This window comes from Cryptomeria japonica, chromosome 3, assembly GCF_030272615.1.
Source record: "Cryptomeria japonica chromosome 3, Sugi_1.0, whole genome shotgun sequence".
Classification (NCBI taxonomy): domain Eukaryota; kingdom Viridiplantae; phylum Streptophyta; class Pinopsida; order Cupressales; family Cupressaceae; genus Cryptomeria; species Cryptomeria japonica.
The window spans coordinates 748,742,847-748,754,852 of record NC_081407.1 but is presented as its reverse complement, the minus strand read 5'-3'; the positions used below and the strand labels follow the sequence as shown (position 1 = coordinate 748,754,852).

Below are 12,006 nucleotides of genomic sequence, written 5' to 3'. Positions count from 1 at the left end.
CAATGTTATTGGTACATAGGAAATTGAGACGATAAGATAAGGGAATAGACTTCTTTGTAGGAGAAATCAGAACAACACCTGCCCCCAATCCCGTACGACACTTAGAGCCATCAAAATACAACTCCCAAGTTTCATCTTTCTCTGTACAAAGAATGAAGTCGTTAGGAAAAGACTCATGGTTAGGGAAGGAGAAAGGTCAAGGGGCCTCAGCAAGGTGATCGGTCAACGCTTGCCCTTTAATTTCTCTTTGTGAAACAAATTTAAGGTCAAATTCAGTTAACATCATAACCCACTTAGCTAGGCGTCCTGATAAATCAGTTTTAGAGAAAAGATGCTTCAAAGGATCAAACTTTACCATGATGTGGACTTCTGAATTTAAGAGATAATGTCTCAATTTTTGAGTCGCAAACACCAAGGCCAAGCATTGTCTTTCTATCGCAGAATATCGGGTCTCATAATCGAGTAAAGTATGACTTATATAATAAACCGGACACTCCTTACCATCTTTATCATGTTGTGCCAATAATGCTGCAAGAGCATGAGAGGACGCAGCCGTATAAAGAAGGAAGGGTTTAGAAGGTTCAGCCAGTCGAAGGATAGGAGGATTAGCCAAATACATTTTTAAATCTTCAAATGCTTGCTGACAATCTTCATTCCATTGAAAAGTGATATTCTTTTTGAGAAGTTGAGTAAAAGGAAAGGTACGATCCACAAGTTGAGATACGAACCTACGAATAGCTTGAATTTTTCCTTGTAAGCTTTTGAGTTGAGACACATTTCTAGGAGGTGGCATGTTGACAATAGAATCTATTTTCTTAGTATCCACCTCAATCCCACGATGCGAAACTATGAATCCTAATAGTTTTCCACTATCCACACCAAGAACACATTTTCAGGGATTCAAGCGCATGTGATATTTACGAATCCTTTCAAAGATTTGATGAAGGATCTTAATATGATCTATGCGAAGAATGGATTTGGCTAAAACATCATCAACATAGTCTTCTAAAATCTTATGCATGTAATCGTGAAAGATAAGGGTCATCGCTCGTTGATAAGTTGCACCGGCGTTTTTAAGTCCGAAAGGCATCATTATCCAACAAAACGTACCCCAAGGAGTGGTGAAAGCAGTTTTGAATTGATCTTGAGGGTTAATGAAAATTTGATTGTATCCTGAAAAACCATCCATGAAGGATAACAAGGCATGTCCTGCCGTAGAATCAACTATCATGTCAATGTTTGGAAGAGGGAAATCATCTTTTAAAGAAGCCTTATTTAAATCTCGGAAATCGGTACACATTCTTATTTTATTATCTGGTTTAGCCACAGCGACAATATTTGAAATCCATGGGGAGTAATCAATAGGGCGGATAAATCCAGCCTCCAATAACTTTTCAATCTCAACCTTAACAAGCAGAGCCACCTTAGGATTCATTTTTCGAATCTTTTGTTTCACGGGCTTAGCATCAGGGACTAAGACAATATTATGAGTAACAATCTTAGGATCTATACCAGGCATGTCAGAGTATGTCCAAGCAAAGATCTCGGGGAATTCATGCAATAAATCTTCATATTGTTTTTGTTCCTCTTCATCCAAACATTTTCCAATTTTAATAACTTTTTCTTCATTGCAAGGATCCATCTTAACATTAGTAGTGTCACTTATGAGAAGATTACTTTGTTGAGGAGTATCCTTTAACTGAGGGAATTCTTTCACAATCTCATCATTATCAATCTCTTTTCCAAAATAGGCTTCAGTGTTCAAACAATAAGGGAGTCCCCTATTGTGATGATAACGAGGAAGAGTATCATATGCTCCTAAAAACTCAGCTAAAGCATCATCGGTAGGAAAAACATCAAAAGCACAAGCACACGAAGGATCCTCATCAATGTACTCAGGGTGTTGCATTGATAGAGATGTAGAAATAGCATTAACACTAATACATGGTCTCTTAGAAGCTTTAGTACGCTTGCAGGGATTATAGCCAAGTCCAAAGGCATAATTGTGAAGATTATTCTCTAGAGGAACTTTTATCCCTTGTTCGTGAGCGCCACAACCATTTCCATGATACCCATGCTTAGCAAAAATGCGAAAACCACGACCATAACGATCAGCCATTTCAGAAAGAGAAGGCGGTTTTTCATTAGACAAAGAATCAAACTCTTCAGCATTAGAGGTGTGAGGAGAAGAAGTTTGGGAAGTAGCCACAAAATTATTGCTCATAGGCTCAGGTAATGTTGATTGATTTTTAGCTTCTTCCTTCTTTTCAACTTTAAGCTCTCTAGAAGGAACCTTATATTCACCTACAAAGGTGGGATTAAAATCAAGGGATCCCCAATCATCGTCTGCGAGAACCTTCTCAGGATCAAAATCCTTCTTATGTGTAGTTTCAAGTCGAGAAGAGTCTTCTTCAGGAGCTCCAGACTCATCCAAAGAATTTTGATCATCAGAGAGTGAGGATTCATCGATAGGTGTTTTGTTTAAAGAGTCATCACTAGACGAGGATGGCTTAGAAGAACCCCCTTTGGAAGTAGATGTTTGTAAACAAGCTTGGAAATTAGTATCACCTATCAAGGTATATGTCTTATTGTTATAGATAAATTTAACTTGTCTGTGCAATGTAGAGGGGACAACTTGCATACTGTGAATCCAAGGTCTCCCTAGTAACAAGTTGTATGTTAGATTTCCCGACATAACATGGATAGGAGTAGGCAAAGTAACAGGCCCCACTGTGATGGGTAAGGTGATAGTACCTAATGAAGTTTTAGCCACATTATCAAAGCCTCGAATAGGACGAGAGTCCGGCTCAATTAGGGATGTATCCACATTCATCTTATGCCAAAGATTAATGCTACACACATTAAGACCAGAGCCATTATCTACTAGTGTTCATCTTATAGCAGTGTCTTTCATGATAACCACAATCATCAAGGGATCATATTGATGTTGAATTTCACTAGTAGGCAACTCATCTTGGGTAAACACAATTTGAGCTTTAGGATTCATCACAGAGTTAACCAAAGATGCTATATTACTAGATGTATTCGATGGAGGAACATTCAAATCTTTCAAGGCATCTTGTAACATTCTATGATGAGCGGAAGAAGTTTGAATCAAATCCCAAAGGGATATCTTAGCAGGGGTAACTTTAAGTTGTTCTATGAGATCATATTCCTTACTAGGAACTTGTGAAATACGTGGAGCTTGCGGAAGAATTGGTTGAGGATTCGGAAGAGAAACTGGAATAACAGGAGGAGGACTAGGCTGCCTATTATTTCTGGTATGATAAGTATGGGCAACCGCATGATAACTCTCTCTAGTTATTTGCTTGGCATAACTATAAGGACTTATAGGTTTTCTTCCTTGCACAATGATGATTGGTTTATTCGAAGTACGAAAGGAATCATGATCATACCCTCCCTGGACAGTAAGGAGAGGTGATTTAGGAACTTGAAAGGTGGGAGAAGGATAAGCACCTTGGACTTCAAAGAGAGGCTTTTTATGCTCATTCAAGTTTATCATGTTAACCAATTTAGAAGTCTTGTTCTTGTTTAAAGATTTCGATAAAGCCACAAAGTCATCAAGAGCATCATCCAACAAAGCATGATCATATCTATTAAAAGGTTTATCTTTTGATTCAAAAGGAGACATCTCCTCATAGAGGGGATTATTGAAAACAACCATGTTACTAGATTCAGTGGAAGAGTTGATAGGAATGTACCCTTGAGAGGACTCATTCAACTTATCTTTCTCATCACAAAGAAATGGCATAGTAACAAGGTTTATGAGTTTTTGGTAAAATGAAGGTTTGGCATCTTTAGGGTTCAAAAACTCATCTAAAGCTTCATCTAATTCATCTTGGCTATACTCATAATAATCATCATAAGCATGAACATTTTGTAAATAAAAGTCTGACATTTTGAAATAAAAGTTGCATGAAAATTAAACACACAATGCAAAGAAACACACTCTTTTTTTTTTTTTTTCTCCTTTTAATGAAAATGAAATGAAAACACACTAAATCTAGATCTAGATCTAACAAATGCAATGCAAGAAGAAGCAATGATAGATTCACGTCGGGTTCACCAAAATGTGTGAGGGAAAAAGCGAGACTAGGTTATCATGTCCTAATCCTACCTCTTGTCACACATTACGGAATACGAAAGAGCCTAGAGGTATCACACAATTGGCTACTTCTTTTTGTGAAAGAGAGAGCCACGGGCTACCTATTAGGGTTTCTATTCCTTTGTTGTAATTGAAAGGTAAGATTAGGCAAGTCCAATTCCTAACCCTAGAATGTAAGTCTGAACTAATAACAAGATTGCAGAATTGAACTTAAACAATGGAAATTTGTAAATACCAAGATAAAACAAGAATGCAAATGCGTACCCGGAGTCAAAATCTGAGTGGAAATGTTCGGGACGGGGGCGCGAGCGCCACTGTCCTGATTCCGCACCTGAAACTGCACCTGAAACTGTTGTTTTGCACTCTGGAAAACTGTCTGAAATGCTGTCTGTCAGGAGGACCAGGGCACCCAGCGCCTCTGTCCCAGGGACCAGGGCGCCCCACGCCCCTGTCCTGGTATTCTGCTCTGCAATTTGGTGTGGGGTGCTGTCTCGACCTGCTTTTTCCGGATCTACAACCCGCGGCGTCGTCCGAGTCTCGAAACCTGCACTTATATCTGAAAAAGGTGTTTGGGTGGCTATATAGGGTTTTGCCTTAGTCAAACCCCCGCTTCGGTGATTTCCACCTCCACGAATAGCCAAGTTGTATTGTAAAAGTAATGTGTGTGCAAACCTTGTGTGTGTGCAAGATCTAAAATGCAAGTAAGCAAACTAGAGCAACCTAGAAAGTAAACCCTAATTGCTTGTTAATGATAATGTAAATGTTCTAAATCAAGATGCAAAGTGATCTAAAGCATGAATAGATGAGATATTGAAGCTTATGCAAAGACATGAAAACAACATGAAATCATACCCAACCCCCAAGGGAGGGGTACAAGCCAATCTTCAGTCGGTAATCTCCTATTGTTCTTCAATGTCTTCCAAGCCCTAAATGGATGAATGGCATTGATAAATGCTTGATAGAGGGATGTTGAATGTTGTTGAAGTCTTCAAAGATCTACTCTTTCGCTGCATATGAGGTTTCTCAAAACAAAATTCCGATCCCTTCAAATGAAAAAAGAGAGCTCTTATGTATGAAACCCTAGGTCGCAATTTCATCTTTTGGCCGACCTAGAGATTGAATATCCCGCCAATTTCTTGGGGTTAAGCTTTATTTTATGATTGGATCGCACTCCTAAAATTTCGGGAAAAATGTCTGGGACCGTGTGCACTCCGGGCGCCACGGTCTCGACAACTTTTCACCAAATTTTCAGGGCCGTCAGATATGATGATTTTCGAGAGAATCCCGAAGTTACAGGTGATTTTGAGATGTTTTGACCCCCGAAATCAAGCCCCCAAGTTCAAAATAGGACTTAATTAGGGTTTTCGATTAGATGATGCATTGGAGGAATCAGATGAAAAGGGGCACACTTTAATGAAAGGGCCCGACTTTATGATGTGAAGGATGATGAAATAGGACCTTAGACCTAATTAATTTGATTAATTAAGTGCTAAAGGGGAAATGTACTGCAAAATGCAACTGCGCCAAGGCGGGTGCTAAACTAGGTGTTAAATTGTACTGCTTTAGCAAGTGCGTACAATTTATGACGTTACAAGTATACTTATCAAGGGAATTTGATTTGCAATAGGATGAGTGGGCTTATCAAGCCTATCATCATGAGAAAGATTTAGAGGATCAAACGAAGTAGTATGAAGAATATCTTGTAGTGAGATAAATACCAAGGAGAAGTAGATGAAGATTTTTATTACTCAATTTTAGAGGCTGGAGAATTAATCGGCTCTTTCAATTCCTATCCTCAAATAAGCTCCCTCAACTACAATAGATCATCTTATGAAAGAAGAGGTTCGTAAGTACAAATTTAAAAGTTTTGGTCAAGGTAAGCCTATTCAACCTTCAAGTGATTCTTCTAAAGTTGCAATCCCAAGTTTTAGAAGCTTTCAACGTATGCAAGATGTTATATGTATGTAGAAAACTAGGTCATAATTCCCCAATACAAACCCTTTAAAGAGATGTCTCCACCTCAAGGAATCCTCAAATCTTATCAAAGTCCTTTTGCAAATCAACTTTCATGCCCTAGCATCATTTTCCTTTGTCCAAGAGGTCCTATTATATATCTAAAAAGCTATTTTGTTGAATAAAAGAGAGACTTTTTTGAGGTAGAAACAAAGTTATATTTTGTCAATACACCTGCAAATGATGTAGAAATAGAAAAATTAAATTTATTGCAATAAAATGATATGTATGATGATATAGAACAATGGGATAAAGAGCAAGGAAAAAATGTTGATAACAAGTTTTTGATTGTTTTGTTTAATGAGTTACCTAGTTATATTGAGCAAGATGATGAGACAATGCTTGTTTTGTTTAATGATCTACCTTTGTATGTTATTGATGAAGAAGAAGATACATCTATAATAACTCAACAATGATTTCGAAACATCATCAAAATACAAATTATGTTGACCTCAAGGTGTTGATTTATCAATATTATGTTTTCTCTATCTCGGTCTCCCCCCCCTCTCTCTCCATCTCTCTTTCTCTCATTTATCTCTTGTCTCTCCCTCTCAGTATCTATCTCTCTATCTCACTCTCCTCCTCTATTAGGTGTGTCTCCCTCCCATTCCCTTGCTCTCCTACCCCTCTCTCCCTCTCTAGGGTCATATGGTATTCTTAGGGTTCATATGGTATCCTAGGGATCCATGCATGTGTCCTACAAGGTCATAGGACACCATATGAGTCCTTAGGACACCATATGACTTGTAACGATACATAAGATGTCATATGGAGTCCTAAGGGGTCATAGGACACTATATGATCCCTTAGCACACAATAGGACCTATAACAACACCAAATAGTGTCCTAAGAGGTATAGATAATGAGATAGAGGTAGAGAGATATGGATAGAAAGAGATAAAGAGATAGAGGTAGAGAGATGGAGTGACTAAGAGAGAGATAGTGAGATAGAAGTGGATAGAAAGAGATAGAGAGAGGAGTAAGAGGGAGATAAAGAGAGTAATAGAGAGATGAAGATATAAAGCAAGAGAGATGAGGCGACTAAGAGAGATGTATAGATAATGAGATATAGATAGAGAGGGATAGGGAGATACAGATAGAGGGAGCAATAAAGAGAGAGAAAGGTGATGAAGACAAGTAACAAAGAGAGGAACAAATATATAGAGAGAGGTGGAAAGGAGATTTATAGAGAGATAGAAACAAGGAGTGTGTGTATGAGTGAGAGAGATAGTGAAGTGTTGTAACTTGTAACCTTGCACAATTTACACAACTTTATGTGCCCCTACTTTCATGTGTCCTAGCTTAGCTCTCACCTGAGTCCATTCCAAGCCTTTTTACCTCAAAACTAATGTCATCTTTCTGCACGGTAATCTAAACCCTAACATTGAGTTGTTTGCTCTTCATTTCTCATTTATTTGCCTTGTTTTCGATGAATAGGTGCACTCGAGGCACCCTTTTTTGTATAGGGGTGCCCAGGGAATCCTTGCCTTCCTTAAAAAAGATATTTAAATATGTTAGTGCACTTCCCCTTCTTGGTGATTTTGGATCTTGGTGTCTCAATTTAATCATTGGAGGTCAGCCTAATTGGTGCAAAGAGAGGGAGAGAGTGAGAAAGAGAGGTAATGAGAAAGGGAGAGAGGGAGGGGGAGGAGAGGGAGAGAATAAGAGAGAGAGATTCTAAAATTCTAGCTCTCTCATCTATCTCTTTGTCCCCTCTCTAGTTTTCTCCCTCTCTCTCCCCCCTCTATCTCCCTCCCCCTTTACTCCTATCTATTTCTAAAATGTCCTTCTCTTCTCTCTTCCCTCGCCTCATCTCTCTCTCTCTCTCTCTCTATGTATATATATTCTTTCGTCTCTCCTCTTATTGCTCCCTCCCATTTCTAGGTATCTTCGTTCCTTTCTTCCCTTCTCCCTTTCTATATTTTGAAGCTTATTATAATAAGAGAAGCCCCTTACCACATATTATAAGGAAAGTATAAGGTATTTTAAAAAACAATGTGTTTCAAAACATAGTGTGTTTCAAAACATAACGTGTTTCAAAATACACTATATTAATCTACATTTCACAACATACCCAACCCTCCCTACATTATAGATCTTAGTATTATTTATAGCTACTATCATTTATCTAATTTTTGTGAACAAAATAAAACAACATTTAGATTACACAAGTTAAGACCTAACAGAAAAAAAGCTTTGGACAATCGTTTTCTATTTTGGTATCTAATTCCTTTCAAGATAGATGGAAGTTTAATTTAATTCTCATCTAAGTTGAGTCATGTCAAAACACCCATTAATAAGATTGATAAAAATCAAATGATAAGTAACTAAGAAGCTACAATGACCTCATCATGAACATGAAAACAAAACTTTTATAATCTGCAATATACTCTATAATTCCCAAAATATTTCTCAACTATGACAACTCAACAAGATGTCGTTTTGGAGCTAGAATAACTACAACCGGAAACAATAACCGGAAACGATAACGTGACAGAGCTTGTAGAATGATGGCAATCTGTTGTACCGTTTGCCCCCGAGGATCTCTATATCCGTGTCTTTGTGTTCGGAGGCAGTCCTATTAGCCTTACCTTCAATGGAATGTATTTGGGTTCCTTACCTCAACTCCTCAAACTTGTCAATGAGATCTTTCCTAAGATGGGTCTGGTGTTCGGTCCATTCGAAACGATTTGGAACGAATCTGTCCCCTTCCTTTCCGTAGATTTGTGTCCGCTTCTGGAGTGAGTCCGCAAACTCAACCTGATCCCCAAAACGCTATTGACCAGTGCACACCAGTCTCTGCGTCTACATCTTCGGAGCCCTGGTAGATATTTATTAACCATTCGATTGTAATGAGACAGACTGGTGAAGGAAACAGGGGAGTAGCAAAATAAAGACAAACAGATTTATATCCAACAAAATGAAGTATCACATTGATTGACAGAGCTTCTGCTCTTACATTTAGACTTTCTTCAGACACAACTTCTAACAGAGACTCAACTGCTAACATTTAACAGCTCTATGGAGCTGGACTCTGCTCTGAGAGAGTGCATACAAAATGCAGAGCTATGAAATATATAGACCTTCTACATAGCACGGAGGAGAGAGGGCATACATAAAATAATATATTTTGAACTGCCCAAAAAAATGTGATTTGACAAAAGACAGGGTACATGATAATCCATCCAAATCCAAGGGAAATCTGCTTCAATCTCTGTTTGTGACAAGTCTGCAGATCTGATGTACATATAGAGAATATGACATGATAAGTTAGGTGGGAGTAGTTGGGATTATATCTCCAACACTCCCCCTTAATCACAACTACCAATTTTCATAATTCCAATTTCATTCTTCACTTCTTCCACTGATGCTTTGGCATCTAAAACTTTCAAATTTTAGAGATCAAACCTAGGAAATCCCATGATCCTGTTGGGATGCTCTAACCATGAGCTCTGGCCCTCTTGGTAACCAGTCCATCGTAGATTCAGGTGTGATTCACTTTTACCATCAACACCTCCCATAGAGTCACATTGTAGGTGCTCGGGGATCTCAATTCTAATGGGCTCTACTGGCCTCAAACATGTTTACACAATCTACAGAATCCTGCTGCATTCAACAATATTTCTTCATTATCTATTGACAACTTCACCAATCTTTTAATGACTTTTGACAAAAAAATCCTCCTCTGGTCTCTTTTATCACTCCTCTTTCATTGTACTGCAGACTTTGAAAATGTTCTTCCACTCAATTTTGGCTCTCTCTCAGCGTAGACACTTACTCATGCACCCTTCTCAAACTATGCATTTTACAAAACCACTTTCATAATGGATATAAGAGAACAACACGTACAATGACATCCTCCGCTCAAATTGTTTACATTCTACTTCATATCTTCTTACTGACTGAAAACTACATACAGATTTATCTTCTGAGCCTCTAACAACTTTCTTTTTCTTGGTGGCGAGTTCTTTTCACTGGTGACTTTTTCACTTTTGACCAAACACATTGCTCAGACTTCTTCACTTCAACAATAATTTTTATCGGTGACTCCCTTCAGCTCTTCTCCAACTTGCTCCAACAACTGAATCTAGACTCCCAGGTTCTTCAACGACTGCAATCTTTATGTGGCAAGTTTTCCTAGCAGCTTCAACTTTATGACTGGGATATGGCGGCAGGAGCCTCTGAGCGGCATCTCTTTCACTGGCGATCTTCTACAATTCATCCGACTGTTGCAATCTTGACATATCGCTATCTTCTATAAATATGCTGCGATCTAACTTGACTATTATGGCTCTAGGAGAGCATATGCGACTTCCAAGGCTTTCCTGAAGCTTGATACACAATGGGGGCTTACAAAACAAATCTGCCTCTTGGGTTGATACTATTCACACGATCTACCTCTTGGGATGACTTTGACTGGAACAAATAAAAAAGCTAGTGATTTGGCATCCTCCGTTGTATTGGTGATTTCTTCCTTAGCTTAGAACACACCTCATAGGCTCCGCCTTCCTCACAAATCATTTACAACTTCAAACCATAAAAAACACTCAAGGGCACAAGCTTGCTCATTTAATAAAACAACACTAACCCAATAAAGCCCAGGCTCTACTCTACCCAATCCATGGCGGTGACAGATTGACACAGCAAGGAAGCGAACCCGAATTTGCAAAACAGAACTCTTCTTAATGGACAATAATCACTTGCTCCCGGCAAACATGACTCACTATATGCTGATCTTCAAAACTTACACAAACCAGGCTCTGATACCACATGAAGGAAACAGGGGAGTAGCAAAATAAAGACAAACAGATTTATATCCAACAAAATGAAGTATCACATTGATTGACAGAGCTTCTGCTCTTACATTTAGACTTTCTTCAGACACAACTTTTAACAGACTCAACTGCTAACATTTAACAGCTCTATGGAGTTGGACTCTGCTATGAGAGAGTGCACACAAAATGCAGAGCTATGAAATATATAGACCTTCTACATAGCACGGAGGAGAGAGGGCATACATAAAATAATATATTTTGAACTGCCTAAAAAAATGTGATTTGACAAAAGACAGGGTACATGATAATCCATCCCAATCCAAGGGAAATCTGCTTCAATCTCTGTTTGTGACAAGTCTGCAGATTTGATGTACATGCAGAGAATATGACATGATAAGTTAGGTGGGAGTAGTTGGGATTATATCTCCAACAACTGGATCGACTCCGTCATCTCGACTGTTGTGGCCAACAGATATTTTGCCGACCTCATTTTGGGGTTACAATCTACACAATGAGATTTCAAATAGTGGCAGCACCATTTTGGGGAATCTACACTGATATAGCTCCACCGGTCCTTGAACCCTGTCGGCATCTCCCATTACTGCATAGTCTTGGAGAAGATATGCTTGACAACTCAACAAGATGACCACACACAACTTCATTCAGGGCATCAAAAACAGTATCTAAATATGAAATACAAAACAAAACATTTATACAAAAGAAAACAAAAAACAATTTACCTGGATCGGCATAAAAATGGCAGGAAAGGAGGTGCAAAAATAGTGGACGAGCAACTGAAGAGGGATATTTTAAAGAAGACCAACACTAGCCTTGTCGTCGCCCGCCGTATCTGCTTTCAGATTTTGGAAATGAAAAAAATAAAACGAAAACAGTAAGAAGGATATTTGAAATGTATTGAGTGGGAGGGATTTTTAAAATGTGTCGGGCGGGAGGAAGATTTTAAAATTCAAAACATACTGTACCTGTTCCCGTGACCGTGAGAGTAACCGACAAATGTTAACCGCGTGCAAATGCTTTCCGTCAACCCCAAAACAGCAACATCCCTCCCACGTCAAGAGGGTGGGTCCCAAA

At 38.7% G+C, this 12,006-nt stretch overlaps 1 long non-coding RNA gene across 1 annotated transcript; it reads right to left on the bottom strand.

Moving 5' to 3' along the window:
- Nucleotides 1-8,491: 8,491 nt before the first annotated feature.
- Nucleotides 8,492-11,773, bottom strand: LOC131042301 (uncharacterized). The gene is made up of 2 exons (XR_009105163.2): nucleotides 11,655-11,773; nucleotides 8,492-11,539 (listed from the first exon to the last, which is right to left on the bottom strand). It is a non-coding gene; the product is annotated as an uncharacterized LOC131042301 (long non-coding RNA).
- Between the last annotated feature and the right edge of the window lie 233 nt (nucleotides 11,774-12,006).